This window comes from Engystomops pustulosus, chromosome 4 (assembly GCF_040894005.1).
Source record: "Engystomops pustulosus chromosome 4, aEngPut4.maternal, whole genome shotgun sequence".
Lineage (NCBI taxonomy): Eukaryota > Metazoa > Chordata > Amphibia > Anura > Leptodactylidae > Engystomops > Engystomops pustulosus.
The window spans coordinates 120,078,256-120,103,019 of record NC_092414.1 but is presented as its reverse complement, the minus strand read 5'-3'; the positions used below and the strand labels follow the sequence as shown (position 1 = coordinate 120,103,019).

At 40.9% G+C, this 24,764-nt stretch overlaps 1 protein-coding gene and 1 long non-coding RNA gene across 11 annotated transcripts in view; one reads left to right on the top strand and one right to left on the bottom strand.

Moving 5' to 3' along the window:
- The window catches only part of MAGI2 (membrane associated guanylate kinase, WW and PDZ domain containing 2), a 546,118-nt gene that overhangs the window by 227,733 nt on the left and 293,621 nt on the right, over window positions 1–24,764 (top strand). Inside the window, exon 1 of one of the 10 annotated variants that reach the window (XM_072147247.1) lies at window positions 21,990–22,219. The exons of 8 other annotated variants lie outside the window; for them this stretch is intronic. The gene's annotated coding sequence lies outside the window, so the exon portion shown is untranslated. Of the gene's footprint in view, window positions 1–21,989; window positions 22,220–23,495; window positions 23,636–24,764 lie in introns of those variants that run through there. One more of the 10 variants, XM_072147248.1, reaches the window with a different exon arrangement.
- On the bottom strand, window positions 10,607–21,631 carry LOC140129076 (uncharacterized). The gene is made up of 5 exons (XR_011855293.1): window positions 21,472–21,631; window positions 17,697–17,808; window positions 14,213–14,303; window positions 11,524–11,612; window positions 10,607–11,008 (listed from the first exon to the last, which is right to left on the bottom strand). It is a non-coding gene; the product is annotated as an uncharacterized lncRNA (long non-coding RNA).

Sequence of the window (24,764 nt, the reverse complement as noted above, 5' to 3'; positions counted from 1 at the left end):
CGTAGGTTTTCTCTAGTCTTCTCCCCGGGAGAGCCGTACATCACTCAAACCCCAGCTGCATACAAAACTAGTTCAAAGACACTTCCCAAGATCGGAAATGGAGCTGTCAAGCACCGGCAGCTCTGGTTGTGGTTTTTCCGGCAAGAAACGTGAAACCAGATCCCATATGAACAATTTGCGAGTTCTGACACCAAAGGTTTTGCAATGCTCCACATTTGGAAACCCTAAACTTCTTGGTCAGATTTTGCAGTCTGAACATTCAAAAAGTATAAACTTAAGACGCACTTTTTAGCAAGAAAAAATCTTGCTAAAAAGTCCCTGCGTCTTATTGTCCAGAGGTCAGGAGGATCCAGCACTGCCAGACCTTCCTGACCGCTGTAAGGGAGATCGGGTGATGCCCTGATACAGAGTTGCACCCGATCTCCCAGAGAGGAGCCTCCGTACTGCTCTCACCTCTCCCCGATGTCCTACTGGTACAGGACCTGCGGTGATGTCAGAATCATGTGACTGATCACATGCTTCTTACATCACCGCAGGTCTCATACTGTCATGCTGCGCTGGGACAGGGTGAGAAGAAGAGGAATGGGGGAAGTATGTGTGTGTGTATATATAGGTGAGCTGTGTGTGTGTGTGTGTATATATAGGTGAGCTGAGTGTGTGTGTGTGTGTATAGGTGAGCTGAGTGTGTGTGTGTAAAGGTGAGCTGAGTGTGTATGTGGATGGATGATGCAGAGCTGAGTGTGTAAATCTATGTCTGTGTGCGCTGTGCTTTAGTGCGACCAACAGCGATATTTTAATTGGTGTAAAATTTATTTTTCCTTTTTTTGGAAGCCTAAATCTGGGGTGCATCCTATAGTAAGAAGCGTCTTATAGTCTGAAAAATACGGTACATATTTATCATGGGGATGGTTACTAATAAGGCTATTTAGCTGGCTTAATTTCAGACAGAATGTTGGATCAAAATTTTGGTAGATATTGGGCATTTTACTATACACTTTTTATGGCAAGCTTTCCCCTCCCATTCACATTGTTGGTTATATCTAATACATATAATTAATGTTGTGCAAAACACATATGCCCTGAATTTAGCACAAGTCAGTCATATTTCTGGCATATTCAGCATAGCATATAATCTTCTATAGGGAGCATTTAACTATTGCTGGGGTGAAGTACCAGTTTTATCTGTAAACTAGTCCTGAGGTCCTTAAGGGCATTTTGTTATAAGAACTACTAGATTCATAGATAATACCTTTAAGACCTTCAATGACATTTGTTCTAATAAAGTGTTACAATGTATTTGGAATAAGAACAGCTTTAAGCCCTGCCAATAACCACTTCTGTTTATTTAGCTACAGATACAGGCATAGCTCATTAACCAGAGCAAATAATAATTAAAGTAGCTGCTCCTGACCCTCAGCAGATGTTTACTTTAGTAGAATATACCCCAGAGAAGACAGAAAATATTCCATAATTACTTAAATAGTGTTACATTGTATATCATGTCAAAAGTTTGTTCAAAAATTAACAACAAAAATGGACATCAGAAGTTTTCAGCACATTCAAGAATTACTATTATGACATGACATATTATGACAAAACAATTTTTGGATCAGTACATGTTGGAGGTCAGAAAAACTCATCTTGAACTCCAAACTAAAAATTACATTTTAATAAAAAAGTAAGTAGAAACATACTCAACAAAAGGGAGGAAATCCTCCTAACATGTGATGGAAGTTTTGTTCAATTTGCAGTCAGGTCTGCCTAAACCCAAGAGTACATTGCAGAACGTGCTGGTAAGCATTTCCATCATGACTTGAGTAATTTATTGTATAACATTACTTTTAAATCGATGTATATAGAAAAGTAGGAGTCAGCTCACCTGAAGGCACAGCAGCATATGACCGGGAGTCCAAATACGGATTCTCTTTGTTCGAAGTCCAAGAAATATATAAAATGCAAATAATCCAGCTCCACAGACACTCCAGTTGTAGATAAAAACGTGATATTTTCTTTATTGAAGTACAAAGAGGAGATATACAACCAAGCAGAGGGAAACACACACAGAGCCACGGCTATGGTCTACGCGTTTCGGAAGACTCCTTAATCAGGTCATGATTAAGGAGTTTTCCGAAACGCGTAGACCATAGCCGTGGCTCTGTGTGTGTTTCCCTCTGCTTGTTTGTATATCTCCTCTTTGTACTTCAATAAAGAAAATATCACGTTTTTATCTACAACCGGAGTGTCCGTGGAGCTGGATTATTTGCATTTTATACATTACTTTTGAATTCCTCAAAAATATGTGGTTTATTCCTGCAAAATTTACTTTCCGGTAAAGTCTGGGATTGTTTCAAAGTCCTACAAAAATTGTTTTATTCCCCAAAAATGAAGTCATGATGCAATAGCAGTTTGGCATGTCACAACCTACTGATTGAAGTAACCAGTGCTTATTTCCTCATTGTCCAATTGATTCACAAATGCAGTCTAGGTCAGGCAGAACGTTATTAACATGAGGTGTCAAACTAACCCTGGTGACCACAAAATCCAGTTTCCTTAAGGAAGTAAGTTTTGTACAGAAGAATAAAGTAGTATTTTCCTGGGAAAGAGCAACATATACTTTTAGTAATATAGCTGGGATTGGCTAGTGTAAGAAGATGGTTCCTAGTCTTCAAATCCATTTGGGAGGGGATTCAGTGTACAGTATTTTTCAGACTGCTCTAGTAGATTGTTTATGGTACAATAATTATTTAAGGTGTTGTAGATATTTTAACTCCTTACTGATGTGTGACATATTAGTATGTCACACTTCGACTGTGGATGTATGAAGAGGGCTTACAGGCTAAGCCCTCTCCATTTAAGGTGGGTGTTTGCTGCATATTGCACCTGTAACATGCGCTATCGGTTTAATTGCGGCCAGAGTGGAAAATCATCATGATTGTACGGCCCCAACAAATAAAGTAGCTGTGTCATTTTTACACCAATCTAACTGCATTTGGAATTTTTTCCCCACTTCCCAGTACACGGCATGGAATATTAAATACTATTACCATGAACTGCAATTTGTTATGTAGAAAACAAAGGTCTTTACATGGAAAATTTAAAGAGTTATAGATTTTTGAAGATTGGGGCCTGGTTAAAAAAAGGCCTGGTTGTTAAAGGGTTAAATACCTTTATCCTATTCCCTGGTTAAGTAAGTTTCACTCCTAGAGTGTCATACAGTAACTATACAGGATATATAAACAAATTTACATTCAATCTTAGACATTTTTTAACCCCTTAACGCTCTGCGCCGTAGCTCTACGGCGCAGAGGTATAAGGGATGTATGAAGAGGGCTCACGGGCTGAGTCCTCTTCATACAAAGGTGGGGGTTTTTGCATTTTGCACAAAACCCCCACCGCTAATAACCGCGGTCGGTGCTTGCACCGATCACGGCTATTAACCCTCTAAACGCCGCCGGCAAAGTCGCCGGCGGCGTTTAAAAGACGGCGGCGCGCGGGCGCCGCCATCTTTTTTTCAATCGCCACGCCCCCGAACGTCATCGAGGGGCGGCGATCGGTTACCATGGTAGCCTCGGGTCTTCTTTTGACACGAGGCTACATGGTTTATGCAGGTTCGTTACAATGAGCCAGTGGCTCATTGTAATGTATGACCTGCAAAAATGCCATATATTGCAATACTGTAGTATTGCAGTATATGGTAGGAGCGATCTGACCATCTAGGGTTAATGTACGTCGATGGTCTAAAAAATTGTGGAAAAAAAAGAAAAAAAAAAAGTTTAAAAAATAAAAAAAATTAATAAAATATTAAAAGTTCAAATCACCCCCCTTTCCCTAGAACGGATATAAAACATAACAAACAGTAAAAATCACAGACATATTAGGTATCGCCGCGTCCCAAAATGCCCGATCTGTCAAAATATAAAAACGGTTACGGCCGGCGGTGACCTCCGAGGCGGGAAATGGCGCCCAAATGTCCGAAATGCGACTTTTACACCTTTTTACAAAACATAAAAAATGAAATAAAAAAATGATCAAAATGTCGCACAGTCCTCAAAATGATAGCAATGAAAACGTCGCCTCATTTCGCAAAAAATGACCCCTCACACATCTCCGTGCGCCAAAGTATGAAAAAGTTATTAGCGTCAGAAGATGGCAAAAAATTTTTTTTCTTTTTTGTACACATTCGTTTAATTTTTGAAAATGTATTAAAACACAATAAAACCTATATAAATTTGGTATCACCGCGATCGCACCGAACCAAAGAATAAAGTAGGCGTGTTATTTGGAGCGAAGAGTGAAAGTCGTAAAAACTGAGCCCACAAGAACGGGAAGCACGTGCGTTTTTTTTTCAATTTTTCCACATTTGGAATTTTTTCTCAGCTTCGCAGTACATGGCATGTTAAAATAAATAACATTACGGGAAAGTAAAATTTGTTACGCACAAAATAAGCCCTCACACAGGTCTGTACATGTAAAAATGAAAAAGTTATGGATTTTTGAAGTTGGAGAGCGAGAAATTAGCCGAAAAACCCTCCATCCTTAAGGGGTTAAGGATACATAGGCTTCCTGATGTATCTAGCAGGGAGGCTGTGCAGTGTATATTTGTACTCCAGGTCTTACCTCCCCCTACCGCCCGTTGCCCCCTTGATGTGGAGATGGCATAAAGGGGATATAATAATCTAGCATAGCATATAATTTCCAGCAAAGAAACCCTGATAAATGTGCTCCTATGATATTAACTGTTTACAGTATTGTTGTTGGAGAGAGAGTGCATGGATGTTTACTCTTTGCAGTCAGACTTTCCCTTTGTGGTGGTTTACATATCGTGTCTGTCACACTCTGTCAAATCAAGCACATCAAAGCATGGAAGCAGTGCATCTTGCTCTGCAGGACAGCACTTGCATCTTGTCACAAGCTGAGCTATATACCTTGTCTTCTAGCAAAACTCTGTATCTGTTAGGATACAGAAACCAGCATATCCTACATCTTATTAAATCACTATTGTCTACTATTGACCAACTAAAGAAATGACTGATAATTCATATTTTTAATACCATTTTAAAAGGGTTACCCCTAAGGGCGTTCAGAGTGGTGCTGCCTTGGTGTAAATGGACAATGATATCATAATTAGATGAATTTATTATTTCAACAACATACAATAAGACACTTAACAGTGTTGTGATTATTCTTTTACACGGAGACAGCTGAATATGAACACCCTACTTTCCCAGAACTCCTACAATTGACTATAGGGGTATTCCTGTGAAGACAAGATTCTAAAATAAAATCAGGCTAACAAAATAACACATTCTCTAATTAAATGTTATTAACAAAGCATTTCACAGATATAATTCCAACCTGTCAGTCCTGATGTTTATATTTAGGATGTCCCTGGATATGACCATAAATTCCTGACTATCTTCCTAGATTCCTCTCTCATGAATAGCTTCTCTTGTACTGCAGGGGGAGGGACAGGAGGCAGAGAGCACTACAGGCAGGGCCACTTCCTGCTAAGCAGCGTGCAGAGGAGACACCAGCTTTATAAACTCTACAGAGAAAATAAGGTCTTGATCCCAAGGGAGAGGGTGACATAGCAGTGCTGACTGAGTTATTTATTGATTAGGTGAGGTAGCAGAACTGAGTGTGTCATTGGGGAACATGCATTTTTATTTGGACTTCTTTTTGTCTCTATTTTTTGCATTTTGTGTTTTTTAAAATTTTTTGGGACTTTTGGGTGCCTTTTTTTGATTATGCCAGCATCTTAAGAAGTTAGGTAGGTGTGTCTGTTAAAGTGTTCCTTAATGTATCTTTCAAAGACAGATGTTTGCTGTAAAAACAGTTGCAAAACAAAGAAATTTAGAGACTTTTGGGTGCAAACTGACAAGTTCAACTGACCTAATGCTTAGTAAAATAAATGCACCAAAAAGTTACACAAAAATCTAAAATCTGCAATACAAAGACAAAGGAAAAAAAGAAAGTTAGAAAGATGAATAGCACTAATAAAGTATCCCAGCTTCATCCAAATTAAAAAAGTCACAAAAGAAAACAAATGATACAAATGATACCCTATTGTGTCGTATATCTCATAAATCTGATCTGCCTCATGTTTTTTTTTAATGTGTCAGATATTAGTAGAATCTTCTGAAGCTAAGTGGAAGTGTATCCTAACCCTATACCATGATAATTTAAGCACATTGTCAGCACACAGCATCTCATGGCATGGCACAAAGCAATCATGAAGTGTCTGCTCAGCTAGTGCCTGCCCACTAGCTTCATTTTACACTGACCAGCCTAGGCAGTGATAGGAGCAAAAATAGCAATAAAACTACCTAAAATTGCAAAGTAAGGGGCTAAAAATTATCTTTATTGTGAAAACATCACAAGAGGATTAAAATTTGAGAAGTGCATTCAATGGGCAAACCTTTAATGTGATTCAATTTGGGACTCCAGAAGGGTACTAGTTTTTCCTACTCTCTGAAATGTATATTGTACTGGAAGAAGCTGAACACTGTCTTGAAGAGGCAAATATTTTATCCAATAGGGACAGATTTAGTTATTTCTATTAGTATTTAGTCCATCAGGAGTGTACAGAGTGAATACTCTCTGTGCTCGACAAGGCTTCAGGCTACTTGCTTTATCCAACCGGGACATACTCACGCAAACTGAGCTCTTTATGCACACAAGTTCACAACAATAAATATTGCAGCAACATTCAGCAGCAGGTTAATACATCCCCTCCTCGTCTTGAAGATAACAAATCAAGAACATTAACAGTAGTACATAAAGAAATAATTAGCAGAGAGATTTATCAGAAGAGTCTGAAATCACTGCTGTGGGAAAATGAAAGCTGAGTTCTGATTGGTTGGCATGAGCAACTAAAACAGTTTTGCTCTCAGACACTCCTGATAAATCTCTCCCATAGTCTTTCAGTTATGCGGCTCAACTGTGGGAGCAGCACGGCTACTTTCTGCTTGTTCAACGATTGGTTTTCTGTCTCCAGAAACTTCTTTATGAAAGATGAATTTCACACTTCTGAGGCAACACTGTCAATTCAGTGGCCTCCAACAAGGAGATAATGGCCTTGGCTGTCAGCATGTTGTTAGTCACGGATCTTTCTTTCCCTGTCAATTACCTTAAAAATTCTTAAAGGACATCTACCACCAGGATCAAGGCTTGTAAACCAAGCACACTGCTTTGCTGGTATGTGTCCTCTCTGGCAGGATCTGCTTTTCTCTTAGCATCTTGGTTTTTGAAAAAAAAGGCCATAAGAATTATGCAAATAACCTTAGGGGCTCCAGGCTACATAGATGTTAATGGAGCCTTGAGCCCCTTAGACTCATTTGCATAATTCTTGAAGCCTTTTGTTCTAAAAACAAGGGTATAGGAAGCTATACAACACATCGTGACAGAGGGGTTGCACACCAGTATGTCAGTGTGCTTAGCTTACAATCCTTGATCCTGGTGGTAGATGTCCTTTAAGACCTGTAGGAGCTGGACCTGCAAGGGCTGGAAGTTTGGTACAAAATTTGTGGGAGAAGTGCGGCAGGGCTTACTCCCATTGTAGAAAGTGGAGATGTTCACTAAGTCAAAATAAACAGCCACTGTTCCTGTTTCCGTTCTCTTCTCTCCACCTGAGCAATTCATAAGGCTTTTAACAAAGTCCTATTCTGGCATTCCACTTCCCCATTGGGTTGTAGCCTAATAAGGGGTGCTATGGGGATGTTCAATGGCATAATCCAGGACTTCTTGGGAAGTAAACTGGAAACTATTATCACTCACAATCAGCTTAGGCAAATCATGGGAAACAAATTTATGTTCCAACCCATCAATCACTGTTGATGAAGTTTCTTTATCCAATTCTTCCCTTGGTCAATTGGGTAACACAATGACACACATTTACTAAGCAATTTGCACATCTTATGCTGAACAACATTACAGTCAAGGGCAGGCTGGGAATTTAGAGTGGCCCTGGAAAAATCTCTAAAAGTAACCTCTTTAATGTGAGCGTTTTCAAAAGAAGTAGGTGTGGCCATGTGGTGGGGGTGGAGTCAACAAACTCCACGCAAACTAGATCTAGAAGATAGGTCTTAATAAACGTGTATAGTGCAGAGAAAGGGGAGACGGATACTGCCTCCTGTGTACAGGAATAAAACTACTTTATTTTTTAAAAGTGATACAATATACAACTTAATATTGCCTTCTATAAACAATAAAACTATATATTTTATAATACTTCTATGTACAACAATATAACTACTATAACACTGCCCCTCTCGTCATGCAGCAAGCCACCCCACCTCATCACACAGAACCCTCCCTCCCCCAGTCTGGTGCCCCCTCCTCACACAGAATCCCCCCCAGGTCTAGTCCTCCATCCTCACACAGAATCTCCCCCCAGTTCTGCCCCTCCCCACCCCACCCCCAAGGTCTAGTCCTTAAACCTCACACAAAATCACCTTCCAAAGTCTTGTTCCCCATCCTGTCAGCCCTGTCAGCCTGGTGGGTTATGTCACGATTACATCATCACAGATCCTTTATCTGGCAGGCTGTAGCAGCTGTATTTCTGTGCAAATTGTGAATTGTGGCCCTGCTGCTAGACTGGGGGAGATCAGCTCCAGACCATTCAGCTGACCAGGAATCTTCCCAGAGGATTACATCACCATTCCATCCATGATGATAGTCCTGAACCATGTGTACCTCTCTGCCACATGTATTGCACTTACAGAGGAAGGTCTCTTTGTGAAATCTGCTTTTCTATTCCTGGTGCTCATATTTGTATAGTTTGGTCTGGATATTACATTAACTAATGAAGTCTCTTTGTTTTCAATATGCAAAACCTGCAGCTCAGGTGGTTCAATGGTTCTTGCAATCTCCTGTAGACTGATAAGTATCAGATTTGGTTCTATCTTTAGTCTCCTTCTGAGAGGAGGATATGTGCATATGTGCCAGATATATTAGTCTGTTGACAAAGGTTTCACCCATTTCTTGTACTGCCTGTCTAACATTGTTTTTTTCATAGGGAATGTTTTTCTTTGGCCCATAGTACTCACGCAGTCTGGTCATGGCTGTCGCATAGTCTAAATCTTCTCCTGTTTCTTTCATGGTTTCAAATATGTCCAATATGGACATCATGTCCTGCTAGGTGCAGCAGCACCTTGTGGTTGTCCTGTTTGGTAAATGACTCAAAAAGGCAGTGTTTTGGTCAATGTACCACACAAATAAAATGTAAATGTTACGAACCTTTCCAGCAACAGAACACCAACAACCAGACTTGGTGCTTGCAGTCACACTGAGTAAGTGGTGGGGAACTAACCCTGTAATGTCCCTGCAGTCTATGACCCTAACCACAGCAGATAATACCACCCTGATAAAGGTGAACCTGTTATCAGGAACGTTCTAGCAGACCCTGAGAGACCCTACAAGATGACAGGGAAACCTTACTTTAACTGGCAACTGCTGGATGGTGGAGTGGACTGGTAACAAAAGGTTAGAAAAGGGCCAGTGTTCACACAAGTATATAGAAAAACGTCAACATCAAACCAAACCCTAGCTAGATTTAAGAAAAGCAGAGTCACACCAAGAGGGGACAAGACACAGAGAGATTATGAGGAAGGCAGACAAAACCAGGTCAAAACCAAGATTATGGCTTATAATCATGTAGTAGTAGAATGCTCAAGATACACAGAATAGCAAACAAAGCAATAGCACATATATACCTAGAAAAGACTAAAATAACTAGCACTCTCTGAAGGAACTGGGCAGAATGTAAAAGGAGTAATGGACACTGCCTCCATCACTCAAGCCACAACTGCAGACAAAACAAGCTCAAACTCACACCCAACTTTCCCTAAGGAAAGACCCTGAAAGGGAGTTGTCAAACAAGGTGTTGCGGGTGCTCCCGTGACCCACGTCTTCGGGTGCTCCCGTGATCCTCCGTGTCCCCAAGACCCCTGCTGCAGTGGCTTACCTGTCCCCATTCCTGCCTCCAGACCGGCGACTTCAGCATGCGCATCCCCGTCTCCTAGGGCGTGCATACCGGCTTCAGAAGATATAAAGGGCAAGCCCACCGCTGATTGGTGCTGGCCCTTTTCAGGAAATGCTTTAAACCCGGCTTCTCACAGCATCCCCTGCTGGATCTTCCAGTTCCTTTGCCGTGTATCTCTCTCGTTGTATTGCTGTATTGCTGACCCCGGACCTCTTCCTGTTTACAATCTTCTGCTGCCGGTCCAGACCTTCTGTTCTGCCTCCAACCATGAACCTTTGCTGCCTGTCTTGACCTCCTGCCTGCCCCGACCATGAACCTGCCTTGCCTGCCACCGCGGACAAAGTCTTACCTGTGGAACAACCTGGAGGTATCACGCCGCAGCAAGGCCAACCCTAGTGAAAACCGGGTGCCCTTTAGACTCCGGTCCCAGGTGTTGGCTTATGTTATCATCCGCAGTGATCCAGTGGGCAGCCCTGGGTTTGGTTCTCAAGCAAGAAGCCTGAGACCTGAGCCCATTCAGAGGATATCAGTGAGTTCTGACAGTATCAACTTGTAGAATAATGATAATATGGTATTTACAGTAAGCTGTTTAATTAGTGAATTTTTTAGAAAAAAAAATGGTGTCAAATTTGGAGTTTTTACTCCACTCTGAAAATATTAACCCCTTCCTGACAAGGGATGTAATAGTTTGTCATAGGCTGAGGTAACATCCTGACCCATGGCGTACAATTTTGTCCTACTTCTGGCACGAGCTCACAGGTGGGTGTCAGCTGTGTACCCACCTATAACGTCTGCGATTGCAGAGTCCTCTGATCGTGGGTGTTAGCCCCTTACAAGCATGACGGCGAAGTGTTAGGGGCTTTCGATGCGAATTGGACTATCCCGCGCCACTTACATAGGGAGAAGATGATATTCTGTTGGCAGTCACAGTGCTGCGCCAATGTCCTCTGATAGCTGGACCCTGTCTCTGGCATGTGCACAGTACTGCGTCTACCATGAGGATCGCTCATGGTAGATGTAGCGAACCTGTAACGAAAAGTTTAAAAACTATTTTTTTTTTATAAAAATGAAATAACATTAAAGTCTCGTAAACATATCCCATACAGATCTTCTAAAGTACAAAAGACAGATAATCACATATTTGGTATCGCCCCATCCATAACAATCTGTACAATAAATCTGAAACATTATTGGACCTGCTCCGTGAACGCCATAAAAAAAAAAACCCACGTAAAACTTGCAATAAAGTAAATTTTTTATCAAATCTCTCACTTAATGTGATCAAAAAAAAAAAAAAAAAAAAAAATGATGTGTGGGCCACTATGGTGTCCCTGAAAAAAACAACTCATCACACAAAAAAATAAGCCCTTAACCAACTTTGTCTACCGAAAAATACTTAATTATTCCCCGAAAAATGGCAATACCAAAACAAATGAGATTTTCTCTATACAGACGTTCCCTGACTTAAGGACACCTGACTTACAGACAGACGTTTCTACACACTGTAACCTCTGGTGAAGCTCTCTCTATGCTTTACTTACCTTGTACATTACCCGGGAAATGCCTGCATTCGTTTTTCTTCCATAAAAATGTAAAAATATATACTTGAGGTAACAAAAATGCAAAAAATCTGAAACCAGAATTCATAATTTTATTTTCCTCTATACATTCAAGAGTTTATCAAATATCATCAATAAGCTAAAGACCCACTAAAATGAAAGTATTTTTTAAAGTGTATCTAATGTCGCTGAAAATAAGCCCTTATAAATCCAAAAGAGTGACAGTGACAAATACTGTTCTGAATGGTGCAGCTTCCCTACAATGCCCTGGCGTGTCCACATTCAGCAGTTTGCCAACACATATGGGTGTTGAGATGTGGGGTCTTCTGGCCGTTAAAAAAAAGAAATCTATACTCAGGCTTCAGGTCCAAAGAAAAGGCTTGCGTTTATTTACACAAAAATAAAATGTACAGAACAAAAAATGCAGATAATTCAGGGGTCCGGTTGCAGCTACCTTGAAACAAGTAGCTCCCCCTGTGGTCAGATCAGACACTCTGACCTAGAGACAATCCATGTACACACAGGTGTCATTAAATACCCAACTATTTCCCTTGAGTCTTAAAGGGATACACCCCTGGGTTGCACCTTTAACAGCAAACATCACACAAAGATATATTTCTTACTTAATATATATAACACCACAATACAGTATAATACACAATATAAAAATAAAAGGGAGTTTACAATATACACAAAGTAACCAAAGTTATAAATACAAACATAAACCGCATGGCTTCAGCTCTGCATCACCTGGCAGTAATCAGGTACAGGCTATATAACACCAGCTAACCCTCTGCTCAGGTTTTGCACACACACAGGTAAGATCGGGTAATGCTGAGTGGTGACTGCTGAACTGGTTTGTCTGTTGAAACAATAGTGGACATAGACAAAGGTTTGCTGGCCAGCAGGAGGAGAAAAAGAAGAAAAGGTACAAACACACAGACAGACAAACAGTTCACCATTCACCACTCAACAATGGGATATCGGCACACTCGGGGGAATTATGTATTAAACTTTGTGGAGCCTTTCATCATTTAACCCATTGTGAATTTTTATATTTTTGTGCCAAAATTAATGTTTTGTCCAAAAAAATTACAAATTGTAAATTCCACCTCCATTGTGCTTGCCAATACAGTATTGGCATACTCTGGAGACACCCAAAACTTACACCATTAAAAATACAACTGTTGTGCAAAACACAACAGAACAAATAGCTAAATTTAAATAATTAGTTATTGTATTGTGAATCCTGCTAAGAAAAAAAGACAAATGTACTTAAGTGAGTAAAACTTTAAAGGATATTCCCACGAAGACAAGTTTGTTACATCTACTGTACATGTACAGGATAACAAAATAACACATACTCTAATTCACTATTCACAAAACTACAGCATTTCACAGATATAAGTCCAACCTGTCTCTATCAGTCCTTGTGTACACAATTTCAGTTACCCCTAGACACAAGCCTGTAACTTCTGACTTCGGGTCATGGACGCCATCTTCGATTCCTGTGTAACGGTCATGGACCTGAGTTTCCCTGTCTCTGCTTTCTGCACTCTAGCCCCACCCCTTGCACTCTAGCCCTGCCCCCTGCAGTCATCACAGATCTCACTTACTGCTGCACACTGAGACACAGAATCCGAGTTCCTGAGGCAGCAACAGCATGGGAACAACTACAAATTACACACAGATAAGTTTCAGTTTATCTGGGGAGGCACAGCAGATCTAGTGTGTTGTGGAATAGCAGTGGTGTAGGAGAGCTGACTGTGTCATTATGTGCGATAGGCATCTAATCGATCTCATCCTCTCTGATCTGTCTCATCTCTTTCTATGTGTCAGATACTAGTACAATGTTCAGAAGATAAATGAAAGTCGATATAAACCACATCGTCACCCCACAGAACTAGATGGATCACAATGAGGCAGATTTACTTACCCGCTCTATTCGCGATCCAGCGGCTCGTTCTCTGTGGAGGATTCGGGCCTTCCGGCGATTCCCTAAGGTAGTGCGCCCGATATCCACCAGGTGTCGCTGCTGCGCTGAAGTCATGCCGGCGCCGATGCGCCACAATCCGATCACGTGCGCCAAATACCCGGGGCAATTCAGGGAAAATCAGTGCAAAGCAGTAAAATTCAGGTAACCTGACGGAGAAACATGATTCGGGCCCTTAGTAAATGACCCCCATTGTGTCTGCTTAGAGAGGCTCCACCCATACCCTTGGATTTTGCACTCACCAGCTTAGGGAGTGATAGGAGCTAAGACAGCAATACAAATTATAAAGTAAAGGGTTAAAATTATCTTTATTGTGTTAACATTACTGCACTGCATCACTGCACTGACTGCCATATTCACTTTAAAATAAAAACTCTCATCCACAAGGCTCTGAATAATGCGTCAGCTCCCTATCTTTCTCTTCTCATCACAGTTCATCACCCAACCTGTGCTCTTCGATCTGCCAGTGATATTAGATTAATCTCTACCTTAATTCGAACCTCTCATGCACCACACCAGGACATCTCCCAAGTTGCACCAATTCTCTGGAATGCCCTTCCTCAGAATCTCAGACTAATACCCACCCTCCAAAGTTTCAAACGTGCTCTTAAAACCCATCTCTTTAGGCAAGCCTATCACACTCACTAACTGCATGAAGTTTCAACTCTCTTTACTTACCCATCCTATGTCCTATCTCCCGCCTGTTATCCGACAAGCACCAGATATATACCAAGTTCCAGGCTTCTCTGCAGTCTTTTTCACCTTGGACCTTGTAAATAAGATGACAGCTGATGGCTGGTTCAAGCAGCAGAATTTGTATTTATTAAATTATTTATTATTATTTATTATAATTACATTATTTTATATTGCTCCCTTATTAAGAATGGCTGGACCATTGTAAATCTCTTTTACCTCTTGTGTCATCCTCATAGAATGTAAGCTCTTGCAAGCAAGGGCCCTCACTGTTATTGTTCCGTATGACTGTTTGTACTCTGTAATGTAATATTATATTTGTATATCTCCTCTACGATTTGTAAAGCGCTACGGTATTTGATGGTGCTATATAAATAAAGATTATTATTATTATAGGGGATTGCAGTATTGAGTATTTTCTTTCATAGGAAAACCCCTTTAAGTTAAAAAAGGGGTCTTGTGAATAACTAAATAAAATAACAGAAAAATTTGCTGTAAATTTCATGTTAAAGGGAACCCGTCACCACATTTTTCACAAATACAGGTAGTGACAGGTTCCCAAAGAGACCTAGCAACTAACTGACACCTTTCTTTTAGCCAAAAATGATTTCCCTGAGATTCCCATATTTTTAACTTTACTGTATAGTTTTACCTGGTATCTAAGCATGGCTACAGGGAGTCGAGGTGGGTGTGGCCTCCTTGGGCTGAATCCAGCAGCTCCTCCCCTTGCTATCTCTGTATGCAGCTTTAATGTCATGTGATGTGACCAGGGTGACATCATCAAAGGTCCCATAGCTTTTGTAGCATTAGAAACTGTACACCAAGCACATATCTCATGAAATCACAGCAGCCTGCATGGAGAGGAGTAGAAGTCCATGGAGGCTGCTGTGATTGTTTTATGCGGTCAGATATGTATATGGGGTATAGTCTGCTAATATTAAGTAGCTTAAAGACCTTTGATGATGTCACCCTGGTCACATGACATTAGGCCATACCCCCTCAACTCGCTCCAAAGATGCATAGATACCAGGCAAAATTATAACTCTGATTTTATGGGGATCTGAGGGAAACTACACAAGAAAGAAAAAAGTAGAAATTCAGCTCACCCTTCTGTGGTCATACATCAGATGCCGGTGCGCGGACAAACTGAGGGAACGATAGTCCAGCAGCCAGGCTTGAGTGTAACTCTGAGGGAAACTACTTTTAGCTAGGGTGTCAGATAGTTACTAGGGCTCCATAGGAACCTGCCACTGGCTGGATTTGTGAAAAACGTGGTGATGGGTTCCCTTTAAGTAAAAGTTGGCTGTGGTTTCCACAATGTCAGATCACTGAATACATTTCGTTATTAATGTTCTCGGATGCCTGAATGTTGCACTTTGTGGTTAAGTTGTCTGATATATTGCAGGACAGAGAATTGCTCAGGCATAGTCTCCTTTGACATGTAATGTACTTAGTGAAGTGTTTGGCATGCTGTTTACTATATCAAATTATAGCTTTTTATCAAACTAAATTAATAGTTGAAAACCCATAACTATTCATTTCATAGTCCATGTAATGAAATTGGAAATTATGTTTAGTAAAGACTTCTACTGGTCAGCAAGTGTTGGTGTAGCCAAAATGTGCCCCAACTGTTATCCCACAGTCATCCTATGCAGTATTGTAGGGAGGATTTTCATAATTATGTCTCCACTCCTCCGGGCAAGGAGTATGCCTCCTATCATGACTGGTCTCTGTTTGTATACAGAGGCTGCAGAGGTGGTGTAGCATGTAACTCTTCCAGCTTATCACAGAGGCTGAGACCATAATAAGCTGCAGTAGTAATGCCATGTATATAAAAATAGTAGCAAATGTAAAGAAAAATATACCAACAGCTCACCAGTAATATGTGGTCCTAGTGTCTCCTGGTTCCATATCATGTGAACTGTGCCCGGAATAGAAAAGATGAGACCCCGTGCCGAGTTGGGTTTGTATTTCACGGTATTCATATAAAATCGCTAGGCAGACCTACGCATTTCGGACTTTACACTGTGTCATAGGTCTGCCACATATGCATGCTCTACATGTTTTGTATTTTTCTAATTTTTAATGGGATGCAATGAAGGATATGAACTTTAAAGGAAAGAATACGATTGATGGGTCCTCAATATATTTACTGTGGAATACTACCGCGAGACAGCACGGGATCTCATTGTTTCTGTTCCGGGACTGTTCGCATTTGATATGGAACCAGGAGACTAGGACCACATAATAGTAGTGAGCTGTTGGTATATTTTTCTTTACATTTGCTATAAGGATATGAACTTTTAAGAAAAGAATACAAGTTCTTGATCTTTGATATATTGACTGTGGAATATATAAAATAGTAATTGGTAATGACAGGAACTGCAGTAAGTATAGTTTCTATTGTTTTTTGGTAGTACTTTCTAATGATCAATAAATTATTAATCTGGGACCACCCCTAAATCTGTGTTCTGATTACAAAGTCATATGTTCAAACTTAGTGGAATCTAGTAGACTTTATTCAACAATGTCATTTTGTGAGCATCATCATTTGCATATCTCCACACAGCTACATAGTGGCAAACATATTGCCTGTATCCATTTATAAAAGCCCCATATTGATACAATAAATACAGTAGATAATACAATGATAGTGCTTCCATAACCCTATATTAAAGGGGTATTCCAGGAATCAGCATAATTCATATGCATACTCAAAATATAAGCTAATATGTAATTAGTTGTTATTTAAAATTTTGCTCCCCTTAGCAGAAAAATGCTGATGACATAGACTGTAATGAAGAATTAAAATGCTACTGGCCCTTTAACCTGTCCGTTAATTTCCTCCGTGCGGTCCGTCGCAGAACAGAAGATGGCCGCTGGTCACATGTCCACATCACATGTCCTGCACCTGCCTGGGCAAGTCATGTGATCACCACTAAGTTTGGCTGTAGTCAGTTGGTTGCAGCGCATCCAGTATGGTCAGTGTTTTGGTGATGGCAGTTACACATCATTACTATGGTAACAGAGCAAGAAAACCTGTTATATCATCACTGGGAGAAGAGCCTGAGAGGTAGGAGGAGTTACTGAGAACTAAAGGATCATGGGACTTGTATTTTCCAGTGGCGGCCATCTTAGTGATAACTCCACCTACTTTAGAGAGGACATAAAATGTTGTGAATCATAAAATCAAACTATTTAAGCTCCGTTTTGTGACTAATGACATTGAGTATTGTTGTATTCATTTATTTATATCATCATGGGTTTTTGTGTCAGACATTCATATTCCCGGAATACCCCTTTAACTCATGAATCCTACTCTGCAATACCAACATTTTGTGGGTAATGTTCACAGGTTAGTTATCAAGAACTCACCAATTTTTTTGGGTGGCCCCCAACCACCGGGCTGTGGAACACCTGGTCCCGGGCCTTGGCCAAAATAACTTAAAAAGAAAAACTGTATACTTACCTCTGACAGTCCTCTTCTCCTCACGGCTTCCTGGCAGATGTGCAGAGGCACTTCTGTGTGCACTGCCAGAGCGATTACGTCATAGTGTATGTGTATGGGCAGTGCTGGGAACCTGTGGAGAGAAGAAGAACCTGGAGTCGCTGGGAAAAGAGGAGCGTCGGCCATTGGCCATTTTATATTGGAGACTGCAGGTGATCATTTACTAAGGGTCTGCAAAACCGCAATTCCCGACAATTGTCAGACAACCCGATGGATTTGGACAAACCGCGGAATTTAAAAACGGAATTGTGTCGCAAGACACGCACTCACATACACCAGGAAAAAGCAGGTGAACTCCGGCGGACCTCAGCGCAGAAGGGACGGATGCAGGAACTCGGGCACACGGGCTTAGTGAATCGCGGCAGACCCAAATCCACGTCGGACAACGCACCGCAGGATCGCGACAGAACGGGGTAAGTAAATCTGCCCCATTATATTCGTTGGGGTTAGATATGGCATATTTGCGGGGCACACTTTTTTTTCCCAGGAACTATGGTTCCGGTCCCAAGAAAAAGAACTTGGATGCAGACGGTCCCTGAATACAAAAAGGTTGGGGTTCAGATATGATTCCTGCTCTGTATGCATCAACATTTCTTGTATGTTTCTGTAGGTCTCCTAATTATTGCTTATAAAGTAGCAAACTATTATATTTACCTGACCAAACATATTTCTCAATTTTTTATTGTACAGACAGTAAACTTTTTAATAATTTTACTTAAAATATGTTCCTGTGTCCTTTTTCTTCTAAGGCACCTCCTTATTTAGCCCTTTAAAGACAAGGCCTGGAAAGGCTTGAATGGCCAGGGAATTTTTAAACAAATTTTCACATGTATTGGTTTAAGGGCCATAAATTCCTTTTTTTTTTCATGCTACCGTAACTCTTACAGCACTGATCCCTTTTTTGTTTTTTTTGCATTTGTTTTTTACTGCCCTCATCCCAAAATCAATAACTTTTTTATTTTTTTGTTAACAGAGATGTGAATTTGTTATCTGCCAGACAAATTGTACTTTTTAGTGCCATTTAATATTGCATGCAATGTACTGGAAAGCTGGGGAAAAAAATCCAAGTGCTGTGAAATTGAGGAAAAAAAAAAAAAAACATTTGCTGCATTTTCTTATGGTCTTTGTTTTTACGGCTTTTATTCTGCGCTCCAAATGACACGTCCCCTTTATTCTTTGGGTCGGTACGATCACAGGGATACCAAATTTATATAAGTTTTATTAGGTTTTTGTACAAAAAAAAGTACTGTATATAAAAATGTGCTGAAAAACCCTAACTCGGCTTTTACTTGAGTCAAGTAAAAAAACAAAAAGTGTACTCATCTTCCGATGCCCCCCTGGCAGGTCCTCCTTAATTTATCGTGACTCCGGCATCGACTCGTGGAAGACATGTTTCCTCGTGGGCCGTAGCAGGCATCGTGACGTCAGAAGTCCTTATGCCATGTCCACAAATAGCGTTGCATCAATTTTTTTGTTGTGTTTTTGACATGCTTGTAAACACACTCCCATCGCTGTGCCATTTAAGTTCATGTGTTTGTGGCCCTTTTGTCTCTATGTTGCATTTTGGCCTTTGACTTGTGTTGAAAAGCACACAAAGTTCTAATTGCGTTGCGTTTTTCGATGCGTTTTAACACTTGCGTTTTAATGGGAAGCAGTTTGCCTTTACTTTTTTATCAAAATCCCAACTCCAAGGGTGGCGGCACACGTGGCGTTTTGAAGACATTTTTGGTTATGGGTTTTCAGCCCGTTAAAAACTGCATGCCTTTTTTTTTTAAAACGCATGCGTTTTTGTCTGTTTTTAATTAAGATAATTGGGAAAGCCGGACAAAAATGAATGCGTTTTCAAAAAAAGCTTTTAAAACACTTGCGTTTTTTAACTGACTTAAAACACATGACTAAAAACGGGTTCAAAACGCCACGTGTGCCACCACCCTAATGGTCTATGGGGTGGGCCTGGTTACTGATCGCCTGTGTTTCCATAGAAATACACATGCAATTGTGCTGTGGTCTGCCCCGTACTCTTGCTACTGGTGCATGTGACCATTTAAATGCGTTTTTCAAGGGTGGAAAAGACTATTGCTGACTTCAGCTGATTTCAATATAAAAAGCATTTGTAAACTGATCTTTGCTGCATTAAAAACACAACAAAAACCGCAACGCCGCAGTTGGAGCCTTCCTGATGCCACTTTATTTGAAAAAGGGTAACTATGGCCGCGGTCACACGTACCGCTAGGCGTCAGTAATAACGCGACGCTAGCGCACAGGGGGAGGTCCTCGGCCTGAACGCACATGCGTTTCCAGGGAAACGCATACGATTGTTAAGCCGATCGCATGCGTTTCTCTGGAAGCGCATGTGCATTCGGGCCGATGACCTCCCCCTGTTCGCTAGCATCGCGTTATGACGGACGCCTAGTGGTACGTGTGACCGCGGCTATAGTTACCCTTTGCATGCAAGCCAGCACCAAAGTGCCACAATCCGATCACGTGCTCCAAAAACCTGGGGAATTTCGGCACACAATAGAAATATTCGGGAAACCCGACGGAATTGCGGTCCCGCGGACCCTTCGTAAATGGGGGAGATCTATCAGGACTTGTACGTCAGAATATTTGCTAGCCAACTACCAGAAATTGTGATTATATCTCCCTTCAAGCCCCCTCCACATTCAATGGTAGCTAATTAATTGTGCAATTTCATGCCAGGAACATGACATATGATAAATGTCCTCCTATGTTTTCATGTTACCCAAACACGTTACATAAAGACTGTTTAAGTTTACATTTAAATTTATTTTTAATTTTTTGTATATTAAAATAGTATATTAAAAAGTTGATATCCATTATCTCTGAGATCGCGTTTGCACGATTCGTTGCATCACGTTTTTGCTATGTTTTCAGCACATTCCAAAGGCTGTAATCATCACATGCTGTGGTTACATAGTGTTTGAGCAAATGCAGTGGAAACATAATGGGGCTCATTTTCTAAGGGTCCGCGGAACGCATTTTCGACGATTTCTGTTTTATGCCGCATTTAACAGGGGACTTTGGTGCACGCGATCGGATTTTGGCGCATCGGAGCCATCTTGCATGCGACAAATCAGGGGGCGTGGCCATCAGGCAACACGCAAGATTTCACATTTAGAAATGTGACGCAAGACACACACAAGCACTAGGAAGAAGAAGGTGAACTCCGGCGGACCTCGGCGGGGAAGTGACAGATACAGGAACTCGAGCGCACGATCGTCATGAATCTCGTCGGACTGTCCAAATGGGGGATCGCGACAGGACCAGGTAAGTAAATTTGCCCCAAATGTATCCTTAGTATGTGATCAAGGCTGAAGCCTTTGCAAAAAACGCAACACAACTCATCGAGTGAACACGGCCCAAAGTTCCTTTTTTTTTTTCCCCAAATACTGCATTGGGTTTATCGCTGGCTATGGCCATGTGGCTGCTGTAAAGCAGATTCCTAAACGCTGTTAACAGAGCGAAGGCAAGCTGACATAATAATAGACAGAATAATATAAAAATTTCAGTTCAAAATGCTGATCATCTGCAAAATTGTGCCCTACGAAATGCCGGTAAATGGCAGATGTTACAGTTTGCATGTTTGGCCGCAATTTTGGTATCATCGTATAGATTGCCTACTCTTGCTCTTGAACATAAATAAATGTGATAGATTCTCAGCATACCTCCCGCTAATCATATTCCCAATGCAGAATGATAGATTCTCTGCTCTTACCATGAGTGGGGTTCAGCTCCCGCAGAGAAACACTGGTAATGTCAGAGAGGTCATCTGCTTTCAAATCATCCTTATAGCTTCAGCTGATACCTGGGGGAGGAGAAGTAAATTTGCTTTTCCACAGCCCTAGCTGAAGCAAATTCTCCTAACCCCCTGCTGAGTAAACCTGAATAATAATGGAGGTAATAAAGGTGAAAGAATTAAAAATGTACCATGTTATTCTGCCACTGGAGAGAGATGCTACATGTATGTACAGCATGTTCCATCTGGCTGATACATGTATGTTATGTTCTTATTACAATAGTTGTTGCTGTATTATTTATGTAAAGGCTTTATATTTACCTTTTCCATTCTATGTAGCAGCACCTTGTAGTGCAGCAGACCCTACAAAGTGCAGAGGGAAGGATGCTGAGGGGTCACCATGCTGAGAGATGTAAATGACCCTGACTGGGCTGCACTGAGTGTAGATTGGAAGGGGGAGGGGAAGACAGCAAGAACAGGCTGGGAGAGACTAAGGGGAGCACTAGCTTCTTCTCTTAAAGGGAGGGGAGAAAGGGAGCTCAGCTGCAGTTTGTGGCTGTGTCTGGATTGTGCAGAAAATTCTAGGCATCCGCGCTGGAAAAATATAGAGCTCAGCACAGCTGAGGATTCATCTATCAGGGAGAATAATTCCAATTGAAAATGGTATGGATCAGTATGGGTGACTTAAATAATTCCGGATGATGGAGATGCTGAGGATGACAATAAGGTAGGAGATGACTGGGGATGTGTTTGTCATTGTATATGCTATACACTGGAGCTTGCCTAGCATATCTTAGCATCAGTATAGCAGATGGGAATAAATAATGGCAGCACCATTGTGCTATCCACCTCTGGGCTCCTGTTGTCTTTAGAAGACAGGACCTATATCAGGTTATTGTGAAGGATGCTGTACGGAGGGGCATGGCTTGTGCAGTATATGTTGTCTTTACAATTGTCAGCTGCTGCTGTGGAGAATGTCTTTATGCTGCTGGATGTGCATTTTATCCCCAAATAAGCAATGGCTATGCAAGAATTTTCTGTCAAGGGGATTCATTCTGTGTCTCCTAGTAAATAGCTGGGGTTATTAGCTGGAAACAACAAAGAAATGCTGCACTTGTCTGGAGAGTGCAGGGGCTGGTAGCTGTGATTGAGCAATGAATGGATTTCTACCGGTTCTCTTAAGATCTGGGTATTTAAATGGCATGACAAGCATGCTGCACATTGGCATTCAGGAATGGCAGAGGGGATCAGAAAGCATTTAAGCCAATTTGGACTGCTGCTTTTAACTCTGCAGTCTGCAGTGATACATTAGGGGCTCAGGATGTATCACCCAATGTTTCTTATGGTGATGGCAATTGGTTGTTATCAAAGCAATGCTAACATATGTAGTGAAGAATGAAATCATTGAATTGTATATGTACAGTATGTACAGCCTTATTTTATAAGGCATGAAAATCAACACATTTCTATCCCCGCTGTCTGTGACCTTTTAGTGGAATTTATTCTGACTTTCATATGCCATCCGTTATCCTCTCCATTTCCTTTGAATTAACTTTGCGCTTTGCAATGGGAAGAGGACTAAAGTGGATCTTATATCACTGTATATGGATTTGGGCTCATCTTCCATAGGTGGCTATAACTTAAATTGCAGACCAATCAGATCAATATAGATTGATCGTATTGAACATGTGCAAAATATGGGATCATCTATGTCAGCATTCATGTATAGTATCTACATCCGGTCTGATAGTGCTGTATCCAATAACCCCAGTGTTTCCTCTTATCACACCATACAGTCTCACCAATATAAGGTGACAACTCAGCCCGCAATATTCTCATACAACCAAAAATATTAGGGCTGATCCCCTAGGCAGGTGATTTTGTTCTGGAAAAACTATTGAAGGACAGTCTGACAACATAAAAAGCAAGTCAGCAGCATGCCAAAACCCCTCCAGTATGTTACTTCGGTGTATGCAAGTTTATCAAAGGCATGAGCGGTTGAGGCTGGGTGCATTGTACTAGAGTAAAGCGGAGCCAGTGATAGCATGGGGAAGGCTGTCTGTCTGCATTCATGCTATGCAGCCACTGAAGTGACACTGGACCTGGTTCAGAGGCAGTGACTGGCTTAAATATTCAGCAAAAGGTAAGGAGCCTTAAAAGCTACTTGCTAGAGTGTGATAAGGGATTAATGCTGGCAGAGAGACGTGATAAACCTGACTGATGCTTATTATGCACATTTCTTTAATAAACTGGCAGCTTTTTAAAGCATTCTGTATTCCAGGCAGCAGCTGTCAGGATGAAACACCTCAAGGCCATCATTACTTTTTCAAAATATTGGTTTTATGTCTTTGAATGTCTCAAGAAAATGTCAATTCTCTCAACTTTACCTCCATCTACCTTACAGAGATTCCACATGCCCCCCCCCCCCAAAAAAAGATTATTTTTTAAAAAAGCCAAATACCTGCATTTGTCATCTGTGTTTGAGCCTTTGAGGATTTTGACTGGGTTCATTGAAAATATTCTATTGTCCAGGCAATAATTCTACACAAAGACAAAAAAGGAATCCTTTCCAAAGATATTCGCTTTGCTGGATGCAGATCATTTGACTGTGCTAAATGTTTTATTTGTAGAAATCAATGCCATTGTATCAGGAATACATGGAAGGCAGACCGACAATGCAGCTCCCATACATCAGTGGAATTTCGATCCTCTGCAATGGCTCCTTTTATTCATGATGATTCTAAGCTGATTTGGCTTATCTAATGTGGCGCACCGTGCTACATTTGTGTCATATTTACAAATAATAACCACAGTAATAGATAAGAATAGTCTACCGTACAACACTACACAAAATACAACAGCAGCTTCCGAACATAATGCTGCGAAATGTGACCTCATATTGCTTACAGATGTTAAGATGGCAGCATAGGAGGCGTCATCATGTTATTAACTACTCTTATATGGAATGTGATTGAAAAGTATCATTTCTTAATGGTGGGCACAGATGGGATTGTTTCTGCTCCATGTTCAATTGTGTTCAAACTCCTGCCATCTGATTACATTGTTGCTTATACTGTCTGACATAGACTGGATGAGCAGTATAAACTTTCTGAATAATTCCATTCAGAGACCACTTAAAATACCAGTTTATATAACCAAAGTCGCAAATGAAACGGTGACTGGATAGTTAATTCTTCTTGTCAGCTTAACCAATCACTTCCTTTTTAGAATTTCTGAATACAGGGCTATTTATCCATTCTGTCACATTCGAT